The sequence below is a fragment of the Hyla sarda genome, chromosome 9, assembly GCF_029499605.1.
Source record: "Hyla sarda isolate aHylSar1 chromosome 9, aHylSar1.hap1, whole genome shotgun sequence".
NCBI classification, from domain to species: Eukaryota; Metazoa; Chordata; class Amphibia; order Anura; family Hylidae; genus Hyla; species Hyla sarda.
This window is the reverse complement of record NC_079197.1, coordinates 42,029,823-42,051,223: the sequence shown is the minus strand read 5'-3', so window position 1 is coordinate 42,051,223 and position 21,401 is coordinate 42,029,823. Positions and strand designations below refer to the sequence as shown.

At 41.8% G+C, this 21,401-nt stretch overlaps 1 protein-coding gene across 4 annotated transcripts in view; it reads right to left on the bottom strand.

Moving 5' to 3' along the window:
- LOC130290244 (uncharacterized) overlaps nucleotides 1-21,401 on the bottom strand; it is a 95,696-nt gene that overhangs the window by 46,607 nt on the left and 27,688 nt on the right. Inside the window, exon 1 of one of the 4 annotated variants that reach the window (XM_056537589.1) lies at nucleotides 20,748-20,809. The exons of the other annotated variants lie outside the window; for them this stretch is intronic. The gene's annotated coding sequence lies outside the window, so the exon portion shown is untranslated. Of the gene's footprint in view, nucleotides 1-20,747; nucleotides 20,810-21,401 lie in introns of those variants that run through there. 4 annotated transcript variants of the gene reach the window in all.

Here is a 21,401-nt window from a genome sequence, read left to right as displayed (position 1 = left end):
ATATTTACACTAGACTGTGAACTATGGAATAGATCTGTTAAAATGTCATCCACTGGTATTGTAATATGCTGCATCCACAGCAGATTCTGTATATATATATATAAAATTATACTGTTAATCTGAAGCAGCTGTACTTTACCAACTGGTCGCGCAAAAAACAAGCCCTCATACTAGTCTATGGATGAAAATATAAAAGAATTATGATTTTTAGAAGGCGAGGAGGAAAAAACGAAACAAGTCCTTAAGGGGTTAATGTTATGGCTGCTGGGACACAATATTAGAGGGTGGTATTGCTATTATGGATGATGGGACACAATATTAGGCTGCGATATTAATGTTATGGCTAATGAAACATAATAGGCGGTGATATTAATGTTATGGCTGATGGAACACAATATTATGAGGTGGTATTAATGTTATGGCTGCTGGGACACAATATTAGAGGGTGGTATTAATGTTATGGCTGATGGGTTGATAAAGCTTTGTTAATAGAACTAATAATATATTCAAACACATTTCATAGAATAAAGTGTTTCTACATTTATAGGGTTAAATACATTTTATATAGTTATTGAAACATAAATCAAAATATTTTTATAAAAGATAAGTGCCTGGTTAGATGCATTTTAGATATTGAAACAGTCATTGAATAATAGTCATTATCCAGGAAAAATACTTATATATATATATCAACTGGCTCCAGAAAGTTAAACAGATTTGCAAATTACTTCTATTAAAAAAATCTTAATCCTTTCAGTACTTTTTAGATGCTGTAGTTGAGTTGTTCTTTTCTGTCTAAGTGCTCTCTGATGACATCTGTCTCGGGAACTGTCCAAAGTAGAAGCAAATCCCCATAGCAAACCTCTTCTACTCTGTGCAGTTCCCGAGACAAGCAGAGATGTCAGCAGAGAGCACTATGGCCAGACAGAAAAGAACAAGTCAACTTCAGCAGCTGATAATTATTGGAAGGATTAAGATTTTTTAATAGAAGTAATTTAAAATTCCATTTAACTTTCTGGAGCCAGTTGATATATAGAAAACAAGTATTTTTCTGGAATACCCCTTTAACTCTCAGAAACTATAAAAAGATCATTACATAACCACACACTATAAACATTCAGTTTCATTTAGGAGACTACGTGTGACGTCAGTGAATGTGAGAGAAAAGGGGGGTGAAGCTATGCAGGGACGGGGCGTGGCCTAGAGAGGCTCTGCTAGAAAAGGGGCGTGGCACCTGTCACTTTTACTTCCGGTGGGCTGTTTGAAGAAAGGTATCCCCTCTACACTACTCTTCAGAACTGCTACAAATCAGCTGATACATTGTCAGTATGATGGTGAAACTCATAGGCCCAGATTTATCAAACTGTGTGAGAGAAAAAGTGGAGTGATTTTCTTACAGCAACCAATCACAGCTTAGCTTTCACTTTACCAGAGCTTGTTAGCTGAGCTGTGATTGGATGTTGTGGAAAAATTTCTCCACTTTTTCCTCCACACAGTTTGATAAATCTGGGCCATAATGTACAATTATGTTCAATGAATATGTAATGCTGTAATAATCTGGCATCTGAAGAGAAATATCAGCGAGAAGCTGCATATTAGGAAACAAGCACACATTTACTTTCCTGTTGTAAAATAGTAACACACTTTCCAAAAAAAGAAAAGATTAGAAACTCAGCAATTGGGGCAGTAAAACCCAGTGTGTCACTGAACCCTTCCATATAGGGACTTAATCCCTTAACAGAGAAGAAAGAGGGTGTCACCATATCTAAAAGGACTCCTTCAGAGCAAACAGTCTCCTGAAAGCCGGATTACTGATGTCAACTTACAATATGGGCTACAATAACAGGAAATCCTGAAGTGTTTACTCTGGAAGGTTCGTCTGTGATGGGACATTCTCTTTCTCCTCATTTCCTTGGTATGTCTGTTTCCTATGATTAAAATACTCCAGCCTGGAACACTGAAGGAGGAAAATGATAATATGAATGATTAAAAAAAATGAAAAAAATGGAATGTGATATATTGTAACCAGGATGTGTAGAGGTGTGCATAGTGTGCAACCCAGAGTAACTGGAGCTGTTAAATAGTTTTAAATAAAAAAACTAAACATGCCTTACTGCAACCTGATCTGGATGTAGTGTTCCGATTACTATCTGACTTCCTAGAGAATTCCTCACTTTGACGTAGCTTAATAGCTGTGTTGAAAATAAGCTGAAAGTATTCAGAAGTCTAGGTCCAAGTTAGACAATGGAAATGATGCAAAATACTTTCATATTCTAGCGTTTCAAGTATTAGCTTCATCCCTATAATTGATTAACCTATGAGTCATAAAAAATTCCTTTGAGACACTCATCTGCTTACTCAGTGGGATTCTTAAGAGTCATAATCAGAACACTGAGGAATGATACAGCGATTTCTGTCTTATGACATATGTTCTTTACTTAGTTGTGTCTGGTGGCAAAAATAGAAGACGATCTCATCAGGCAAAATGAACAACGCATCATACGTTATCTAAACTAAGCTGGTAAATCACATGAATGAAGCGGAATACAGATAAACCAAGAGCACACCAGTACAATTCTTATATTTACTCTGGGCCTGGAAATTACATACAGTGGCAAGAAGAAAATACCTAATAACATTTAGTCTGATTGCTATCGATACATAAATTATATACAAATACAATTTAAGTAAAGTAGTATCATACAAATAGTTCTACAAATCATGTCTTTTATGGAGTATATTGATTCAAACTGTCCAGTATGAGCATTAAAACACTGGCCCTGATTTATCAATCAGCCTGAAACCCTAATTGTCTGGTTTTTCCCATAGCAACCAATCGCAGCTCCACTTTCACTTCACAAGAGCTCATTAACATATGAAATTTCAGCTGTCATTGGTTGCTGTGGGAAAACTCAGACAATTAGGGTTTTAGGCTGATTGAAAAAAATTGCTTGTAAAAAGTGGGGGAGATTTATCATTGTCTATTCACTTCCATCATTATTGGAACCATCATTATTGTTTACATGGATGCACTGTGATCAGTGCATAAACAAGCTGTTTACATGGGGCAATTATTGTCCCATTCATCTAACAATTTTTCTGTGTAAAAGGCATTTGCATCCCGGGGATTGAAGTACTGAGCAACTGCTCAACCATGGAGCACAGTAATTTTATGACATATGAAGAGACCAATAAAGATACAAAAATTACACTTTCGGTGCTTCAGCAGCATTTTGATCTTTTTTACCTGAAGTCAGAGTACCCTTTTAAAGGAAATCTGTCACCAGTGTCTCCTGCACTAACCTGTCGGTAACGAAAGGTGGTGCAGGTGACACTTATGACAACGGTACTTACCTTGTCCCGGTCCGTGCAGTTGTTCTTCAGTAATCTTCACCACTGCTGCTCTTTGCTGGGTCCCACTGGGTGTCACTAAACTCCTCCCATGCCCTTAGTCAGGCCCGGGGCTGAAGAAACCAGAGAATATTACCGAAGAATGACTGCACAGACGGGACAAGGTAAGTACCGTTGTGATCAGTGTCACCTGTACTACCTGTCGGTACAGACAGGTTAGTGCAGGTGACACAGGTGACAGATTTATTTGAGGAATAATACTTTTACAACTTTACAAGGAGGCATAGTGCAAGAAAACTACCAGTTATAGGTCTTTATACCAGTGTTTATTAATAGTCACAAAATGCACGTAGCCCCAAGAGGACAATGGATGCTAATGTGCTCCCTGGCTGCCTGGTACTTAGTAGGGATCGACCGATTATCGGTTTGGCCGTTATTATCGGCCGATATTCACAATTTTCTAAGTTATCGGTATCGGCAATTACCTTGCTGATAATGACGATAATGCGGGCACTTTAAATCAATGAACTGTAGCGGCTTTTGCGGGGCCAGAGACCGCCAACGCCGCCCGCTTCTCTCCCCCTGCTTGTCCTGAGCCCAACCACCGCTGCTGCCAGAGACCGCCGCCGCCGCCACCCGCTTCTCTCCCCCTGCCTGTCCTGGGGTCCTGAGTCCAACCACCGCCGCTGCCAGAGACCGCCGCCACCGCCACCCGCTTCTCTCCCCCTGCCTGTCCTGGGGTCCTGAGTCCAACCAGTCCACACAGTGACAGCTCAGGACGCCGCCAGAGCCAGAAGAAGTGCGGACTCTGGGAACAGGTAATTATAAAACCGGGGATGGGGGAGGCACTGGGGCACCAGCGGCAGCGGTCTCTGGCAGCGGCGGTGGTTGTACTCAGGACCCCAGGAAAAGCAGGGGGAGAGAAGCGGGCGGCGGCGGCGGTCTCTGGCAGCGTCGGTGGTTGTACTCGGGACCCCAGGACAGGCAGGGGAGAGAAGCAGGTGGCGGCGGCGGTCTCTGGCAGCGTCGGTGGTTGTACTCAAGACCCCAGGACAGGCAGGGGAGAGAAGCGGGCAGCGGCGACTGTCTCTGGCTCCGCAAAAGCTGCTGCAGTTCATTGTTTTAAAGCGCTCGTTTTAAATGATTGATCTGCATCGGCTTCTGAAGGGCCAGAAACAGTTTATCGGGGTATACCTGCACACACACACGCACCCTCATTTTACCAAGAATATTTGGGGGGGGAATTAAAATGCACAGAATATCGGTATAAGTTATCAGCTATCGGCCTGAAAGTTCACAGGTTTTCGGTATTGGCTCTAAAATATCAATATCGGTCGATCCCTAGTATTTAGTACACAAGGATGTACAAGTCCCAAGAGGCACCTGGAATATTAAGTGAGTGCAGAAGCTGCTATCAGCAGCTTAGGACCCGCTGCTAATGGAAAACACCAGCAATCATGCTAATGTCTTTCTATAAACCTTCAGATGCTGTGATCAATATTGATCCCAGCATCTAAAGCATCAGCGGGCTTTGTCGAACACATTGGATGCCAATGAATCAAGGTGGCAGCTGGAGGTCTCCTTACCTTCTCTGAACCCCCTTCTGGGATCCATTTGTTTAGTCTGCTTTCTGGCAGAATATACAAGTGGAAAGAAGATATTACTGATGCCAAGTACTAAACAGTACTGATTGTTATAAATAGTTCCCTAGAGGAATAACATTTTTTTATTTTTTTTAATAGTATATTAAAAAAAAAAGTATAAAAAAAATGATCAAAAAGTCATATATATGCAAAGGTGGTACCGAAAAAAAATATATAAAAAAATAAACAGATCATGGCAAGAAAAAAAAATACTCATACAGCCCCATATATGTAAACTAAAAAAAATATAGGGGTCAAAATAAGGAAATCTACCCCCTTAAGGACTCCTTTTTTGCATTTTAATTTTTTCCTCATCACCTTCTAAAAAACATAACGCTTTCAATTTTGCACATAAACTTACATATGATGGCTTATTTTTTGCGCCACCAATTCAAATTTGTAGGGACATTAGTCATTTTTACAAAAAAATCCATGGTGAAACAGGAAAAAAATTCATTGTGTGACAAAATTTAAGAAAAATGCCATTTTGTAAATTTTGGGGGCTTCCGTTTCTACGCAGTGCATTTTTCCGTAAAAATTACACCTTATCATTATTCTGTAGGTCCATACGATTAAAATGATACCCTACTTATATAGATTTGATTTTGTCGTACTTCTGAAAAAATCATAACTTCATGCAGGAAAATTTACATGTTTAAAATTCTCATCTTCTAACCCCTATAACTTTTTAATTTTTTCGCTTACTGGCTGGTATATGGGCTTATTTTTTTGCACCGTGTTCTGAAGTTTTTATCGGTACCATTTTTGCATTGATCAGACTTTTTGATCGCTTTTTATTCATTTTTTTATGATATAAAAAGTGACCAAAAATACGCTATTTTGGAATTTGGAATATTTTTGCGCGTACGCCATTGACCGTGCAGTTTAATTAACAATATATTTTTATAGTTTGGACATTTACGCATGCGGCGATACCACATATGTTTATTTTTATTTCCACAGTTTTTTTTATTTTATGGGAAAAGGGGGGGTGATTCAAACTTTTATTAGAGAAGGGGTTAAATGACCTTTATGAACTTTTCTTTTTCACTTTTTTTTGCAGTGTCATAGCTCCCATAAGGGGTTATAACACTGCACACTGATATTTTACCCTGATTCCTGCAAAGCCATAGCTTTGCATGGATCAGCGTAATAGGGGGTTGATTGCTCAAGTCTGTAGCTCAGGCTTGGAGCAATCAAACGCCGATTGGACGCGATGGAGCAAGGTAAGGGGGCCTCCGCTCACGACCTAGCTGAACGGGACATCGCGATTTTATCACGATAGTCCCGATCAGCCCGACTGAGCTGCCGGGAAGCTTTTACTTTCGTTTTCGACGCGGCGATCAAAGTTGATCACCGCATCGAAAACGAAAGTAAAAGCTTCCCGGTCTGTGCCGCGCGCTATTAGCCCAGGGTCCCAGCTATCAATAGCAGCCGGGACTGACCCGGTGTGATGCATGCATGGCATGACCCCGTTTTAAACATTAAGACCGGGCGCAGGGCGTACAGGTACGCCCTGCGTCCTTAAGAGGTTAAAACATACTTATTTTGTTTTAAAAAAAAGATACAATATGAGAAAAACCTGTTAACATGGGTATTGTTTTAACCTCTTGGAGACGCGGGGCGTACCTGTACGCCCTGCGCCCGCTATACAACACGGGATCATGTCGGGTTGGTCCCAGCAGCTAACGGTAGCCAGGACCCAGGGCTAATACCGGACATCACCGATCGCGGTAATGTCCGGTATTAACCCTTTAGACACAGCCATCAAAGTTGATCGCCGCGTCTAAAATGTATAAAAAGCATTCGCCGGCAGCTCGGTCGGGCTGATCGGGACAACCGTGGTGAAACCGCAGTGTCCTGATCAGCTAGGATGCAATAGGAGGGTCTCTTACCTGCCTCCTGCGAGTCTGATCAGCGAATGATTGCTCCAAGCCTGAGAATCAGGTTTCAGCAATCGACCGCCGATAACACTGATCGATGCAATGCTATGGCATAGCATTAATCAGTGCTAACAATCAATGTACTGCATGTTATAGCCCCCTATATCAAAGAGTTGATAAATGTGATTTAACCCCTTCCCTAAGAAAAGTTTGAATCACCTCCTTTTCCCAATAAAAAAAACAAAAAAACATGTAACTAAAGATAAATATAAACATAGGTGGTATCGCCGCGTATGTAACTGTCCAAACTATAAAAATATATTGTTAATTAAACCGTGTGGTCAATGGCGTATACGTAAAAAAAATTTAAAAGTCCCATATACCATAAAAAAAATGAATAAAAAGTGATCAAAAAGTCAGATCTAAACAAAAAATGGTACCAATAAAAACTTCAGATAATGGTCCAAAAAATGAGCCCTCATACCACCCCGTGCGCAAAAAAATAAAAAAGTTATAGGGGTCAGAAGAGGACATTTTAAAGCATTTTAATTTTCGTGCACGTAGTTATGATTTTTTCCAGAAGTAAGACAAAAGAAAACCTATATAAGTAGGGTATCATTTTGCACCTACAGAAGAAAAGGTGTAATTTTTACCGAAAAATGCACTGCGTAGAAACGGAAGCCCCCAAAAGTTACAAAATTGCTTTTTTTTTTTCTATTTTGTCGCGAAATGATATTTTTTTTTTTTTTTTGTTGGCTTAGCTGTAGATTTTTGGGTAAAATGACTGATCTCATTAGAAAGTAGAATTGGTGGCGCAAAAAAAAAGAAAAGCCATCATATGGGTCTGTAGGTGCAAAATTTAAATGATTATGATTTTTAAAAAGGTGAGGAGGAAAAAACGAGAGTGCCAAAACTGAAAAACCCCCAAGGGTTTAATTATATTGACCCACAAATAACAATAACATGTCAATTTAACCCAAAAATGAACTGTGTAAACATGAAATCCCCAAAAAGTTGCAAACTTGCAGATTTTATTTTCAATTTCTCCATACAAATAATAACTTTTTGGTTCTGAGGTACATTTTTATGATAAAATAAAAGGTGCCATTACAAAAGTACAAGCCCTTACATGGGACTGTAGATGGAAACATTTAAGAGTTCTGGAACTTCATGTCTGCATGGAAAGCCTCTGTGCGGACATTTCGCAGACTGCAGGTGCCTGCATAATATGCTGGTGCTAGGACTGCAAGGAAATGTGCCATCTCATAGACGGCAATGTATTACGTGCGGATTCCGCAGAAATAATGGACAGGTTCATTCTTTCTGCAGATATGGAAATCAAAATTCTGCCGCCTGCACAGTGCAGCAGAATCCCATTAAATACAATGGAACTCTGCTGCTGCGGAATCTCCTAATGGACATGCCTAATGGGCATGTTGGAGTTTGTTCCCTTAAACTACAAGTCCCATGATGCCTTGTTTGTAAGTGTGAGGTCATTTTTCTTCCTCCCATACATCAGCCACCCCACCCATTGAAACACACCTGCGATCCTTTCAATGCAATAAACCAGTGCTTTCTGATCAGGGTGCCTCCAGCTGTTGCAAAGCTCACTGAAGAATGATCTCCTTCCTACCCAGAAGTCACTCCACCCATTGAAACAAAGACAGGCAACACTCATTTTGTATGCTGTTAAAAATAAACATTGTGCCATAAATCACAGAAGAATTGCAAGACCACCATGAAACACAGATACAGACACTATATTATGAACTACACTAACTTTACAGCCCTTGTAACATAGTCAAATAAAAAATCCCGGAATACCCCTTTAATGACAAACAAACCTGTATTCTTTGAAAATATTTTATCCAACTTTTTAAATACCATTTTATTTTTAGGGAAAATGCATGGGTTAATTGGTTCTAATTGGGCGGTTATGCAAATACAGTGACCCCCTGACTTATGATGGCCCCGACATATGATCATTTCAACATATGATGGCCTCTCAGAGCCCATCGTATGTTGAAGGCAGCATCGACATATGATGCTGCTGTGTGTCGGGGCCATCATACAAACAGCTATCTGACAGCGCTGACAACTTCAGCATCTGTAGATAGTTGTTTAATGTGCCCCGTGTGCCCCGTTCTGCCTCCTGTTACTCACATGCTGTCCTGCTAACTCACGCAGGCTTCCACTGTGAGCTCCGTGTAAGACCCACCCCCCAGTGCAGCCATAGCCAATAGCCTGCAGCATCTTGCTGCAGGCATCCAATGAGCTGCTGGCTGCCCTCCCCTTCCTTTCCTATAGAGCTGTAGTCGGCAGGATGGTAATGGAGGACATTCTGTCCCCCCTGAAGGTATTTAAAGAACTGTACAGTACTGTATGCGATGTCACACATCACATACAATACATATACACACAATACACCCCATACATCAATGTTTCCCTATCAGTGTGCCTCCAGCTGTTGCAAAACTATAACTCCCAGCATGCCCAGACAGTCAATGGCTGTACATGCATGCTGGGAGTTGTAGTTGTGCAACAGCTGGAGGCACCCTGGTTTGTTAAACACTCCCCATACACTCCACATACAATGGTCATCCCAGAACCAATTAGCAGTTTCCCATAGAGATATGTATTCAACATACAATGGTTCCGAGGCCCCAGAACCAATTACCATTTTTACATAGACATACGTACTCGACATATGATGGTTTCAACATATGATGGTTCTCCTGGAACCAATTAATATCATATGTTGAGGGACCTCGACATATGATGGTTTCAACATATGATGGTTCTCCTGGAACCAATTAATATCATATGTTGAGGGACCACTGTAATACTTTCAAAATGCGGAAATGTCTTAAAAATTGAGCCTTGTACTTACGGGGCTCCTTCTCTTTTATGGCATGTAATTTCTTTCTTATGTACTTTACAGACAATTCAAGAAAACTTTGTTAAAAACATTTTTTTAGCGATGTAGCCGAACTGAATCCTCCAGATCAATCTCCTAGCAGAAAGTTATACCAAGACACACTTCAGTGACATATCATGTGCATGTACAGTATTGTTTGATTTAGAAAAAAAAAACATAGTTTTGCAATTCATTGCTGACAAATCTAAAAGTATTACTGTATATCTTTTGTAACATGCACTTAATGCCACCGTCTTGAAGTTATATACACCATTAACCTAAAGGTTGTTTGATACTTTTTATCAGGATGCTTTATGCACTAATCTGAATGTTAAATTTCCTATCTGAATGCTATTGTTTGTCTGGAAGCTGTGAAATAAAATGTATGTAAAATTTGCATGCACTATTTGTTTAAATTATGTACGAGTAATGAACTCAGCATCTGAACACTATTTACACAATGATGCCTTATTACACTGCTGTATCCACTATATAAAACTGTATACTATTTGCTATAGGTACAAAATATCTGAAAGACGTACAGCAATTAAAATCAGGTCTCTGTTTGGAATCTCCCAAGTTAAATGGAAAAGGCTCTGAATAATACACTGCTCAAAAAAATGACGCTGTCCACTTAGGAAGCAACACTGATTGACAATCAATTTCACAGGCTGTTGTGCAAATGGAACAGACAACAAAAGGAAATTATAGGCAATTAGCAAGACACCCCCAATAAAGGAGTGGTTCTGCAGGTGGTGACCACAGACCATTCAGTTCCTATGCTTCCTGGCTGATGTTTTGGTCACTTTTGAATGCTGGCGGTGCTTTCACTCTAGTGGTAGCATGAGATGGAGTCTACAACCCATATAAGTGGCTCAGGTATTGCAGCTCATCCAGGATGGCACATCAATGCGAGCTGTGGCAAGAAGGTTTGCTGTATCTGTCAGTATAGTGTCCAGAGCATGGAGGCCCTAACAGGAGACAGGCCAGTACATCAAGAGATGTGGAGGAGGCCATAGGAGGGCAACATCTCAGCAGCAGGACCGCTACCTCCACCTTTGTGCAAAGAGGAGCAGGAGCAGCACTGCCAGAGCCCTGCAAAATAACCTCCAGCAGGCCACAAATGTGTATATGTCCACTCAAACGGTCATAAACAGACTCCATGAGTGTGGTATGAGGGCCCAACGTCCACAGGTGGGGGTTATGCTTACAGCCCAACACTGTGCAGGACGTTTGGCATTTGCCAGAGAACACCAAGATTGGCAAATTCGCCACTGCTGCCTGGTGCTCTTCCCAGATGAAAGCAGGTTCACGCTGAACACATGTGACAGATGTGACAGAGTCTGGAGACACCATGGAGAACGTTCTGCTGCCTGCAACATCCTCCAGCATGACCAATTTGCAGGTGGTTCAGTAATGGTGTGGGTGGCATTTCTTTGGGGGGGCTGCACAGCCCTCCATGTGCTTGCCAGAGGTAGCCTGACTGCCATTAGGTACCGAGATGGGATCCTTAGACCCCTTGTGAGACCATATGCTGGTGCATTGGCCCTGGGTTCCTCCTAATGCAAGGCAATGTTAGACCTCATGTGGCTGGAGTGTGTCAGCAGTTCCTGCAAGAGGAGGGCATTGATGCCATGGACTGGCCCGCCCGTTCCCCAGATCTGAATCCGATTGAGCACATCTGGGACATCATGTCTCGCTCCATCCACCAACACCAAGTTGCACCACAGACTGTCCAGGAGTTGGCAGATGCTTTAGTCCAGGTCTGGAAGGACATCCCTCAGTAGAGCATCTGCCACCTCATCAGGAGCATGCCCAGGCATTGCAGGGAGGTCATACGGGCACGTGGAGGCCACACACACTACTGAGCTTAATTTTGACTTGTTTTAAGGACATTACATCAAAGTTGGATCAGCCTGTATTGTGGTTTTCCACTTTGCGAGGGGAGGTGCGACCCAGGGACTGGTTTGAGTGGCATTTGGGCCTCTCTGCCAGTGGGTCGTTCCCCCTGTGGGCACTGGTGTTGCGGCGGTGGTGGTGGCCGCCCAGTGCTACACTGTTTTTATGCTAGGGACTTTAGGGACCCACTCTAATTAGGTGGCCTTGACGTGGCAAGTGGGCTTGTACCTTTTGATCAAAATGTATACTAACAACCTGTTAGTTTTTGAATTCATGCTGAGAAGCAATTAGATCAAAATACCAAAATGTAGATTAGCGGCCATGTCTGTTTTTTCTATTTGAATTCCCATTGTGTTTTCTATCCCCTCTTGTTCTTTTTGTTTTAACTTGTGTCTGCACTCTGCCCCACCCCCTTAGCCCAACCCCATATAAGTAGCAGGTAGCTACACAAGGGCCTTTTCTTTCCTAGCAGCCTCCCAGTCTGACTGGGAGCACATGGTAAGTGAGCTTTTACACCCTGTTCACACTGGTGTGGTGCTGTGCAGCGTCCGTTGCTGCCATGGCACCATGTCTGTGGGGAGGTGCGACCCAGGCACTGGTTTGAATGGCATTGGGGCCGCTCTGCCAGTGGGTCGTTCCCCTTGTGGGCACTGGTGCTGCGGCGGTGGTGGCCGCCGTCCCAGTGCTACGCCATTTTATGCTAGGGACGTTAGGGACCCACTCTAATTAGGTGGCCTAGACGTGGCAAGTGGGCTTGTACCTTTTGATCAAAATGTATACTAACAACCTGTTAGCTTTTGAATTCATGCTGAGAAGCAATTAGATCAAAATACAAAATGTAGATGTGCGACCCTGTCTGTTTTTTCTACTTGAAATTTCTATCTAGGATGTCTTACCTTAGTGTTCCCTTTATTTTTTTGAGCAGTGTAGTATAGTATATAGGCAATGATCTTGTGATGATAATTGTGGATCACGGTGATCACATTTGTGGTATTTTTCAGTAAGATATGGCTGGTGGACATTAAGTGAGTGGCAGGCGCTGACTAAATTAGTCTGCGCTAGGAACACTCATAAATGCTCAGTTTCCCAGAATTTCCAAGCAGATACTTTCATTCTTTTAATGGAGTCCAGAATTTGAATTTCTGAGGTAAAAGTTTCCACTGCAGAAATTTTCAGACTTTCTTGATGCAGCAGAATCCCATTAAAACACTGCTACTTTAGAATTTCTGAATGGAATTTTCTGCCGTGTGAAAGGCCCTTAGGGTAACCCTCAGCAAAGCTGAGGATTCCACCAAACAAATATTTACAACTGATGGAGTTGCCAACTGAAAGGAGCTTAGGGCTACTCTTGATCCAGTAGCTATGGATGCAGATTACTGACATATATTATAGAGGATATCCAGTGTGAAAAACAGTCATTTTTGTTGTTGCAGTAAATTTTGTTTTCTTAAATGTATTTTGTTTTACATATTTAAAAAAGGCATAGTGAGTCAATGTCTAAAAGAAGGGTTGTGTAATAGGGTAAAAATACTCTGAAGTTGTTCGTTGGGCTGATGCAACTTTTCCTACAAATGGTGGACTGCCAACATAGCAGCTGCTGTGAGGCCTAATGTGGTGTAACAGATGCCTTTACACTCTGTTAAAGCAGAATGGCAAACTACCCCAACTGCCAGGCAAATTGTTGTGTGCTACAGAAAATGAGAAAACTTGCAAATCAAAACAAGCTGAAACTAGTCATCAGATGCATCCAGCCATCTGAAGCCTACAAAAGGGTACACATGACTCTCATATAGCCAGATTCTGGCAGTAGTTAAGTAAAAAAATAAGAAAGATAAGGGCATGACAGGTAAGTCTGAACACCACACCATGAAATTTTTTTTTTAAATCAACTACTGCCAGAAGGTTGAACAGATGTGTAAATGACTTCTATTTAAAAATTTAACCCTTCCAGTACTTATCAGCTGCTGTATGCTCCATGGGAAGTTATTTTCTATTCAAATTTATTTTCAGACTGACCACAGTGCTCTTTGCTGACACCTCTCTCCATGTCAGGAACTGTCAAGAGCAGAATAGGTTTGCTATGGGGATTTGCTCCTGCTCTTGATATCTTCATGTGGCCGTGGTCTTGATGTCATGCCCCCTCCATTCATGTCTATAGGAGGGGGTATGACGGCTCTGGTTACTCGTGATGGCATGGCGTGATGACCACTGCTGCTCGAACACGGCATTCTGAACAAAAATTTTCAGAACACCAGGGTTCTGGCCTGGAGATCGTGGAGGGTCCCAGCAGCCACATCCTCCAAGAGCAGACATCTTATCCCCTATACTTTAGATAGCGGATAAAATATCTAGGGACGGAGTATCCCTTTAAATAAAGAAATTAACTGCAGCCTGCTAGGTGTAAAATAAGAAAATAGATTTTTACTAACCTGGTCAAGTCCAGCATCGTTGCACCCCACTTCCTCTTTTACTACCACTTACGGTTCTCTTAATAATGTTCCAGGCACTTAGATTGTGTTATTATTAAACAGAGGCAGTGGGCAGACCGAAGAACAGGCACTGGACTCGGCAAGGTGAGTATACTCTATATTTGTTATTTCACACCCCATGCAGGCTGTAATTATTATTATTATTTTATTTTATTTTTTATTTAAATCTGCAAGAGCCCTCTTAGGAAACATACAAAAATAAGAAAAAGTTACTACATAGATTGAAGAATGGTTTTGCTGTGTAGGACCAGGGTGGTGGCTTTTTCCTTGTCGTGGGCATCTATGCCCCTATTGATGCACCCCATGATTTTATTAGCCTTGGCAGCAGCTGCCAGACACTGGTCACTACAGCTAAATTTACTGTTAACTAAGACTCCTAAGTCCTTTTCCATGTCAGTCGTCCCAAGTGTTCTCCCATTTAATACATAATCCCAGCCCAGATTTTTCTTCCCCATGTGCATTACCTTACATTTATCAGTGTTGAACCTCATCTGCCACTTCTCAGCCCAAACCTCCAACCTATCCAGATCCAGTTTAGTGTCATCTGCAAAGATTGATACTTTACTATTCAACCCCTCTGCAAGGTCATTTATGAATATATTAAATAGGACAGGACCCAAGACGGACCCCTGTGGTACCCCAATAGTAACAGTCACCCAATCAGAATAAGTACCATTAATAACCACCCTCTGTTTCCTATTATTGAGCCAGTTACTTACCCACTTACACACATTCTCCCCCAGCCCAAAACTTCTCATTTTATGCACCAACCTTTTATGTGGAACCGTATCAAATGCTTTGGAAAAATCCAGATATACGACATCCAGCAATTGCCCCTGGTCCAGTCTGGAGCTCACCTCCTCATAAAAGCTGATCAGGTTAGTTTGACAGGATCGATCCCTCATAAATCCATGCTGATACAGAGTCATACATTTATTTTTATCAAGTTATTCCAAAATAGCATCTCTTAGGAAACCCTCAAACAATTTACATATAACCGAGGTTAAACTAACAGGTCTATAATTCCCAGGGTCACCTTTTGACCCCTTCTTAAATATTGGCACCACATTTGCCATGTGCCAGTCCTGGGGAAAAGTGTCTGTCACTATAGAGTCCCTGAATATTAAAAATAGGGGTCTGTCTATTACATTACTTAATTCCTTTAGAACACGGGGGTGAATGCCATCTGGATCTGGTTATTTGTCTATTTTGATTTTTTGTAGGCGGCACTGTACTTCTTCCTGGGTTAGACAGGTGACATGTAAAGGGGAGTTTACCTTATCACACTGTATTTCACCTGGCATTTCATTTTCCTCAGTGAATACAGTGGAGAAGAATTTGTTTAATATATTTGCTTTTTCCTGATCTCCGTATATAATTTCTTCCTCATCATTTTTTAAAGGGCCAACACTTTCATTTTTGACCTTTAACTTAGGTAAAATCATTTTCCATGACCAATAATACAAGGAGGAAATATATACCACCACACAACTGGATAGTTCCACCATACTGTACTGAATAAAACCACTATACACAGACCAGTATACTATACAGGATCTGTATATTATATCAGAGTTCTCCCAAATAAGGTATAGGCAGCAGAGTTCCCCCACATTATGTATAGGCAGCAGAGTTTCCCAACATTAGTTATAGATAAATAATTTAAGGGGAATAAACCCATAGGAAGTGCTCTTAAAACATGACTTTTACTGATTGGGTTAAAATACACCTAAAAAGAGACCCATTAAAACTGAATTAAATTCTGATAGACAATATACCAATAGATGTATAACCCAACGCGTTTCTGCTGCATGAAGCAGCTTCCTCAAGGGAGACAATTTATATAGGTACAAACTCACATTCGGTCTGGTATGTTAGACCATAAGATATAATTATAAATAAAGGGTGCAATTCACTTATAGATAGACACTGAAAGTATGATAAAGTCAGGTCCAACAATGCATTGCATGTAATAAGATAAATTATAATCCCCACAAGATACCTGAAAAAATTAACAGAAAAAAATCACCTATTAGGGGCATTGTATAGCAGATGGTACCTGGAAGAGAAATCACTACCAGACTCTGGCTACTCACGTTTCTGAAGTCCAATATGATATGAGCTGAAGCACAACCTACAGTGGTAGGGAGCCAGTTACCGGCTACTGGGGCTCTAGGTCAGACTTCTGTCGTGCAGACTTATATCCGGAACGCCGCTCACACATGGCGCAAGTCCCGGTCATTATGGATCGCAGTATAGCTATCTCACGCAATTGGGACGCAGGCACTTCTGAGTAAGTATGCAGAGTTTAAAATAAGATATTTATTAGAGATAAGTGATTTATTCTGGTATTTATATATGTAGAACTTTGCCATGGTCGAAATATAAAGTTATGAGTATATAATTAAGAGATCCAGGTCATGATAATTATGAGTGATTGAGAGTTGGCATGCCACGGACAAGATCATTAGTTAGCAACATCCGTATATTGTAATCATAAATACAGTATGTAAAGATATACAAATAAATAGCGCAATTATGCAAATTCACTAAATAACTAACTAAAGCAGCGTAGGTTAGGCTCCTCCCATGGAGGGGGGACAATTACCTAAATAGATAATGGGGGAGGATAAATATAGGCAGCAGAGTTCCGCCACTGCCTCCAGCCCCAGCCCACAACCCCCCCCCCCCCCCCTCTTCAGGATGGAAAAAAAATGTTGCTCATCTGATTAAGTACCACGTAGCGATCTCCTCCAGTGCATAGAAGGGGGCAGCGTCTCCCATCCTCTACAGTGCAGACGCCGATGAGCAATGCCATCAGTGTCTGCACTGCGCAGCAGGGGCGGAGGACACGTCTCCTCTCTGTGTAGGCCACAGATGCAGCTAACACAGAGAGGAGACTTTCTGCTGTATGCGTGTGAGCTGCACATACAACAGAAAGCAGCGCTGTCTGCCTGGGAATCCGGTACAAGTGTCCTGGATCCTCAGTTGCAGTAGCGGGCCCTTTGCCCAGCTGGGCCCTCGGACCATGTCCGAACGGACCGTCCGGTCAGTCCGCCCCTGGCTGTGCTACCAAACCAGTTGGGCTACGGACCACACTCGGGAATGTGGAGTCTTCACCCTTTATCCCACTAAATGACCTTAAAGCTGGACCTTTATTGCTAGAGGAATACAGGTTGCTCCACAAGTGTGGTCCTGGTGCGGGTAGCAGCTGGCCCGATGGACCAGTCATACACAGGAGAATGAGAACATTCCCCAAATATACAGATACATAGTTAAATAAAGACAAGTGGTACAGGTTAAATAAAGACAAGGCAGGTACAGGAGGGGGTTAGGCGGAACTGGAAGCCAGGAAACAGGCAAGGGTCAGATCTAGATGAGCACACTTTCTCTAGGAACACAAGGAGCCAACAATGCTTAGGCAGAAGATGTTGTGCGAAACACCCTTAAATAGGTACTCATATGCCTGGATGAAGTATTAAGACATGTTCACACTTCCAGAATGTCTGGAATGTCCAGAAAATCTCCTTGCGGACATTCTGGAGACTGCAGGTGCCGGCATAATATGGGGACGCTAGGACTGCACAGGAAAGCGCTGTCTCCTAGACGGCTGTGCATTCCGTGCAGAGTCAGCAGAAAGAATGTATGTGTTAAATTTTTCTGCAGAAACAGAATTTCCATGCTAGAAATGTCTGGCATGGAAACTATGCTGTGTGCAAAGCTCAGCAAAATCGCATTAAATTAAAAGGGACTCTGCTGCTGCGGAATCTCTGTGCAGAATTCCCAATGCAAAATTCCGCACAGAAATTCTGAGGTATGCACGCTGGCCCTTTCAATAAGTGGAAGTGGATGCACATGACCTTCCCGTAGGCCAGAACTGGAAGGTGCATCAAGAGAAGAAAGAAGGCAGTCGGGAGAGTGGGGTGCAGCATGGAGGACAAAAAAGCCAGCAGCATGCTGCCAGGGAAGACGAGGAGACTGGATGCAGCAGCAGGGTAAGTGAAGGAGACGCCTGCTAGTGTTACAACCACAGCCTCTCTAATCTGGTACACAGAACCACAGGAATACCTTATATTTCACTGCTAACCCCCTCAAAAAGGTGTAGAGTTTGCTGCAGGGGGATGTCCAGGTCACAATCTCAGAACATTAATAGATTGGCAGCAGTAGAACTATGGTCAGTAGCAAAGCTGGAATTCTTTATTAGTAAAGTGACAAGCCAAAGGATAACAGAGGAACGAAATAAGATGATAACCAGCACTCAGGACTAGACACCAGCAACAAGACGCAGCATTTGGTAGAACCTGAAGGTTGGTTGCTGAAGTTATATTTGATTTAAATGGGTCACTGTCTAACAAGACAGGAGAGAACACAGAGAAGTGCTATCAGACAGGAGAGAGCACAGAAGAGTCCTATCAGACAGGAGAGAGCACAGAGGAGTGCTTTCAGACAGGAGAGAGCACAGAAGAGTCCTATCAGACAGGAGAGAGCACAGAGGAGTACTATTAGTCAGGAGAGAGCACAGAGGAGTGCTATCAGACAGGAGAGCACAGAGGAGAACTATCAGACAGGAGAGAGCACAGAGAAGTACTATCAGTCAGGAGAGAACACAGAGAAGTACTAACAGGCAGGAGAGAGCACAGAGGAGTGCTAGCCCACCCTCAGTTACTGGACTTTGTCCATGCCTGTGCTTCAGCCATGATTTCTATAAAAAGGAAATAATAATTTGAAGTATATCAGAGAGGTTAATGTTTTGCCAAGATGTAGAACATATAAAACGTTTTTGTATCTGACAGTGCCCATTTAAAAAGGTGAAATGTACCCCTTCTAATCAGACAGGGAGAACTTATAACATTCGAAAATGAAGAGCCTATATTAATCTCCACGTATACTTCTTTTTACTTCTGGATCTGCTGTATCAGAATTTTGGTTTTAGTTGCACCCAAGTTATGGTGCATGGTATAAAAAATTAGTTTGATTAGGGTACACAAACAAAACCTGCGTTTGTGTGCATCTCCACAACAGATTTCTCCAAGCCAAGGTCCAGCCCTGGTAAGCATTTGCAGGTTGTTGTTTTTTGATTTTTTTTTTTGCAATGCTGTTGGTATTTAAGTCTTCTTTGTCCTTCTCCTCCAGGATGTAATGATTGACATCATGCAAGTCCTAAAGGTAGAGATGATTCTGGCCTCTAATGGTTGCAGGAAAAAGCTTTGTTGCACCATAGAAGCAGGAGATGTCAGTGACTGCAGGGAGCAAAGAAGGTGAGTATTTTTTTTTATTGGGGGGGGGGGGGTTACCTAAAGGTTGGTCCAACATAAAGGGTGCAAGCTACTTACAGGGCGGTCCGACATATTGGGGGCAAGCTACCTGCAGGGGGCAGCCTACCTTAGGGGGCAGGGGGGTCTTACATACAGGGTGCAAGCTACTTACATTGGGATCTTTAATACAAGGGGGGGAGCAAGCTAACTCCAGGGGGTCCTACCTACAGGAAGCAAGCTACCTTCAAGGTGGTCCTAAATACCGGGAGAGAGGGGGGGGGGGATTACCTACAGGGGTTCTACATACATGGTCTAAACTACCTGCAGAGGATAGCTACCTCCAGACTGATTGATGCAAACCTACAAAAACAGTTGCGGGTAGCAACATCATTAATACCTGCTAACATCACACACCTCACCAAAGGGAAGCACATCCAGCCAACACATAAGGGGTGAGATAAACAAATGTTTAACCAAATATAGTGGGCAAATTTTTTTACATTGATGATATTGCATGGCCAGCAAATGATCCTACAAATATCTTATACAAACGGCCCGGGACAGAAAAAAAGGTTTTCAATATCTGCTTTAGATGTTCTGGAAAACAATTCATGTTAGTTTCCATCTTCAATATAATTACGGTTATTTTTATTAATCCTTATCTAAAAATTAAATTGATTCTGTAAATGAAAACAACTGTATATGAGGCATTCATACCAGAAAATGCATTATTTTATGTTTTTTGTGTGTTTTATGTATTCTTTGTCTAGCTTATTCACACATCTTATTGCAATCAAAAACTCAATACCTTTGCAGCACTGAAATGTCTGCATTAATAATAGAAATAGTTCCAGGATTATGAAATAAATCTGTGAAAACTCAATAGCATTTACTGACATGGGGTCACAGAAATATATGCCAGTGACCAAATACTAGATGCTACTATAGCAACAGAAGTAATCATATAGCTTTGTGTCAGAAAAGCTTATATGATTAGCCGAATGCTTGCTTTGTATCCAGTGGAGAGCTACAAATTCCCATCTTGATTTGACCTCCATTTCCACCTTTCCACAAAAAATGGAAATAGTTTTTTCTTTCAGGAAAGCTATGGCATTAAATCTATATATCCAAGCAAACACATACTGGCACTGCTAGCCACAAGCAGCTGACTTAAATCAGTACGGATCAATGGTGACCTGTGTTATACCTGGACAGTCCCATGCAAATCTAAAAACGGTAGTGCTCATGTAGGATGCATTTTATTCATACTATTCACCTGAGCATAAAGAAGGAAAGGACAGAGCACATACCATGTCTTAAGATGCTGGTGCAGATTTATTCTTTAAAAGACAGGGAGACGGTTACAGGGGGCAGATGGATGCTTCAGGGAGACCTTGGGCGATGGTCCGTATCACGCTAAACTGCACTTCATCAGGCCCTACGTAAGCACGTATGGAGGGAGTGTTTTAAACACCAACGTGGCACAATTGGAAAACATACAACGCATATGGATAGGGATCGGGATTCAACATAACATGGAACAAAACGCAGGTGATTTAAAAGACAGTTGATCACATGTTGAGCAAGTTTTGTGGTCTACTGTCTGATTTGTGAATGCGGAAAATATTATATTGGAAAAACAGAAAGACTACTCTTCCATAGAATAAGAGAACATAGACCATCTCTCTAAACTAGAAAAGGTTGTACTAGATTCATAAATCATATGTGGGACACTCATAATGGTAACCCCAGAGCTTTCAAATTTGCAGCCTTCAGATGGCAGAGACAGGCATCAGCAGTTGTTAGTAAAAGAATCCAGATGGATTCTTCTTACTAATGAAACGGGCCCATTAGGCCTGAATAAATATAATGAAATGGGAACATTTCTTTAAAAATATCTGTCTTATGCCTGTCTGACTCACATTGTTGTTGCATTGTTTTTAAATCACCTGCATTTTGTTCCA